This window comes from Myotis brandtii, unplaced genomic scaffold (assembly GCF_000412655.1).
Source record: "Myotis brandtii unplaced genomic scaffold, ASM41265v1 scaffold797, whole genome shotgun sequence".
NCBI classification, from domain to species: domain Eukaryota; kingdom Metazoa; phylum Chordata; class Mammalia; order Chiroptera; family Vespertilionidae; genus Myotis; species Myotis brandtii.
In genome coordinates, this window is record NW_005371210.1 from 586632 (window position 1) to 591338 (window position 4707).

A 4707-nucleotide genomic window follows, 5' to 3' on the forward strand; every position below is an offset into this window, starting at 1 on the left:
GCGGGGCCTGGGAGCCAGCGGGCGCCTTCGCCGGAAGGAGAGGGGTCGGGATCCAGGGACGGGGCGACCTCAGGGTGCCCGCCCTTCGTGGGCCGTTGATTTACAATAAAAAAACGGGCCGTTGACTTCACCACCAGGACCGTGTAGACGGCACCCTCGCGTTCCCTGCCTTCCCCGATCGCGGGTCCCTGTGCCCAGGTGCCCAGGTGTCCAGGTGCCCAGGTGTCCAGTTGCCCAGGAGCCAAGGCTCCGACGTCCTCTCCACCTTTTGTCCCGCTCGGGGGCCAGGAGGCCTCAAGCTTGTGCAGTTTGGAGCACCGTTTTTTTAGAAAATACATTTTTATTGATTTCAGAGAGGAAGGGAGAGGGAGAGAGAGAGAAACATCAATGATGAGAATCATTGACCAGCTGCCTCCTGCACGTCCCACACTGGGGATGAGCCACAACCTGGACTGGTTCATAGGTCCACACCGTTGGGGCGGGAGCACCCTTTTTAAGAGAAAAAGTACAAAATTAGATACAAAGATGGAGATTGATTAGAATAAGAAAAGTAACCACAACAAACAGTGACGTCTACAAAGCTGATCAATACCATAACTTCATACAATTAACTAATACAATTAATTTTACTAATTAACTGCCTGGCACACTTCTAATATATTTTTTCCTAATTTTTTGGATGCAGACTTTGATGTGGCAATGATTTGATAGAACTTTTGATAGAGTGAACAGAGACATAATTCACTTTTTGCAGGGTTGGTCGCATTTTGATTTTTATTAATACTTTAGAAGAGTCTGTCAGCTTTGCATTCTTCCTAGTAAAGCAACATAAACTGTTGGGATTGCTATCCAATTTGGCCAAACCTCTCCTGTAAGAGCCAGGGGATTTCAGGTGTTTCACGGGTCTGGCAGGGCCTGGTCTGCAATCTCCCCTGGCCTCAGAGTGGCTAGTTATGAGCTTTGTGTCATAGTTTTTGTTTTGTTTTGTTTTATTTAAAATATATTTTAATTGGTTTCAGAGAGGAAAGGTGAAGGAGCAAGAGATAGAAACATCAATGATGAGAGAGAATCATGGATCAGCTGCCTCCTGCACGCCCCACGCTGGGGATAAAACCCGCAACCCGGGCATGTGCCCTGACCGGGAATCGAACTGTGACCTCCTCCTGGTTCACGGGTCGACACTTAACCACTGAGCTACGCCGGCCGGGCAACTTTGTGTTGTTGTTGGTAGCAGTGTTTCATGTCAAATCCGGAAGAAATGTTAACTGCTTTCTTTTTGGGATTCACTCACCTTCCCTGTTGAATCACACACGTTCTGCCCGTTTCCCTGCCCTTTGAGAAGGAGCCCGCTGTTCTCTTACATGATTTGTGTGCCCAGGTAACCGTGGCCGGTGCTCGGTGGAGATTTGGTGACTTCCGAGGGTTCCAAAGATACTGATCTGAAAGTCTGTCTGGTGTAAGTGCTGTCTGTCTGGTTGAAAACCGAATACAAGCAGAACAATGCAAGCAGCCTTTACTCGTGGAATAGGTGAACAACATCACCGAGCAGGTTTCCTGGTAAAAGGTAATTCTTTCCCAATGTTTTGAGAATCATCTCTTTGGTCTGTTGTGTGTTTTAGTTGATTCTCTGTAACTGGGATCACAATTTTGAACTCATGAATTCTTCACTAAATAGCGTTGGGGAGACAGGCATGATGAAACCTCCATGCTTCAAAGTGAGTGGAGTCTGGCCCCAGCGGTGCGTCCGTCCTGCGTTACCATCCTCTTCCTTCCGCTTTGCTTCTCCTTCTGCTTTCTTGCTTCCTGTTTAGGAGTGTCCTGGTTCTCACAATATCTTCCATCTCTGTGTTGTCATTTTCATTATTCATATTTTCTTTGCAATCATAATTCATTTCCTTCGTTATTTTGACCGTGGCTGGTTTTAGTTCCATTGTGATATACTTTTTATTGTATTAAAAAATATATTTTATTGATTACATAGAGAGAGAGGGAGAGAGAGAGAGAAACATCAATGATGAGAGAGAATCATTGATCAGCTGCCTCCTGCACGCCTCACACTGGGGATCGAGCCTGCAACCCAGGCATGTGCCCTGATAGGGGATCAAACTGTGACTTCCTGGTTCATAGGTTGACGCTCAACCACTGAGCCACGCCGGCTGGGCAGGTTCATCTTTTTAAAAGTTAGATCATGTTACTCCTCACTGGAGATGCCCACTTCACTGAACGCAGAATCCAGTGTATAGCAAGCCCTCGAAACGCTCCCTGGGTAGATGCTCCCGTCCTCATTCGTGGGCTTCTCCTGCTGTGGACACGACAGGATGAGTATATTCCCGCCTCAGGGCCACTGTCCTTGCTCTTTGCCCAGATGCCACTGTGGTCCCTGGCTCTGGCCCTTCAGGGCTCCGGTCACATGCCTCCTCCGACCTTCCTGCCCATCTCTGGTCCCTCACCCCACTTCACAGCATGTGTTGCCTGTGTATTCCCAGGTCCTCCAGCCAGATACGCACCCGAGGCAGGCGCTCTCTTCCTGCACCTGAGTCTGCATGTGTCAGGTGCTCAGTACACCTCTCCTGGATAAAACCTACAGCATGTGTTGCCTGTGTATTCCCACGTCCTCCAGCCAGATATGCACCCCGAGGCAGGCGCTCTCTTCCCGCACCTGAGTCTGCTTGTGTCAGGTGCTCAGTACACCTCTCCTGGATAAAACCACATGCCTTGCCCGGCCAGCATGGCTCAGTGGCTGAGCATTGACCTATGAACCAGGAGGTCACGGTTCGGTTCCAGGCAGGGCACATGCCAGGGCTATGAGCTCGATTCCCAGTGTGGAGCGTGCAGGAGGCAGCCGATCCATGATTCTCTCTCATCATGGATGTTTCTATCTCTCACTCCTTCTCCCTTCCTCTCTGAAATCAATAAAAATAAATAAATAACAAAAGAAACCACACGCTTTGTAAAACTGGGGTCTGGGGTCTCCAAGTCTGTGTGCAGCTCCCACAGCGACACCACCTACCTCCGGAGCATCTGCCGGTACTGCTTCTCCCCTCAGTCACCACGGCTCCACATGCTGGCTTCCTTTTGGTCCTCCTTCCCTCACACACTGCGACTCCACACTGACGGGACATGGCCGCCTGGTTTGCTCACTGCTGTGTGTCCAACCCTGGTCTGTGCTGGTGTACAATGGACGCTCACCGAGCCCTGGGAATGGATGGGAGGCCCAGTGGGAGCGCGGGCTCTGCTCTGCAGCCTCTGCCTGTCCCAGCCCTCGGCGACTCTTCTCCCTCTGAGAATGGTGAGGTCCTCACCATTTCCACTTGCACGGGGCCTGGCATTGCTCATCTTTTTATCCAGGTGCCGTGTGCCCACAGTAAGGATACACCTGAGATACATTAGTGCAAGGCTACACGCCCATTCCCTGCAGGTGGCAGACACTCCGTGGATGAAAACATGTCTAAAGTAGGTGAGCATTTCCAGTAGCCTCGTATCGTTTCTTAACAGCAGGTAGCACATGCTCCAAACACCATCAATCAATGTATCTCAGCGCAGCTCCCCGAAGCCAGGTGGAGTGGGGCGTGTCCTGGGCTGTGTGCCCTCAGCACAAAGCAGGGCACAGAGCACCCGGGTGTGGGAGCTGGGACAACACACCTCACCGTCGCTCTGTCGATGGCGACCTGGAGACATTGGTTATGCTTAATCGAATACTCTTTCTTTCAAAAAAATATTTTTATCGATCTCAGAGAGGAAGGGAGAGGGACAGAGAGATAGAAATATCAATGATGAGAGAAAATTATGTGTCCGCTGCCTCCTGCACGCCCCACACTGGGGGTGGAGCCTGCAACCCGGGCACATGCCCTTGACCAGGACTCGAACCCTGACCTCCTGGCTCAGAGGGCGGCCCTCATCCGCTGAGCCACGCCGGCCCAGTCGAATGCTGTTTCTTTTCCATCAGTTGTGTATTGCTTTTATTTATTTTTATTTTTAAATTGTGTATTGTTTTTAAATCAGGGGTTTCTCTACACCACCTAAAACCTCTCCAATATGCAAACGAGTATTTAATGAAACTGCTGTATTTTTTGTCCCCTGTCTAGGACATTCTGCCATGCTTTTGGTTCAAAGCAGTTTGAACGCTTAGGAATTTGTACTATAATTGCAAACACATTTATGGCAAATAATACACACAAGTGTTACATTCAGTGGGACACGTTCATTTCCATTTATTTTAAATGTTTATTTTTTTAAATGTCCGTGTCTTTCAGAATGAGGTCCCCCCGCCACACACACACACACACACACACTGTGCGCGGCGCCCCGTCGCTCCTGCGCTCAGAGCTGGCCCAGAAGGTCCACTTTCTCCTGCTCAGCACAAGCCCAGCTTCCTCTCCAACCGCCCCGCACACGAAGCTCCTCCCGAACTTAAACGGTGTCCTTTGGTCCTAAATGTTCTTCACGATGAACGGGCAGACCCTGCACCGCGAGGACCGCGGGCCCCGCCCTGCGATAGCGGCCGCCACGTTGGCCGAGTGACAGCTCCTCGCGCGGACCTCCGGGCCCACGTGCCCCCGCGGCGGAGGCGGGAGGGGCAACGGGCTGTGGCTTAGACTCAGCGGAGGCACTTGGAGCCCGTGGTTCGTGGGACAAGCTGAGTGGCTTTCCTGACCCCTCCCTTAACCAGAGGTGCGCCGTGCACGGAGGGTCCCCGCTGTGCTCGGA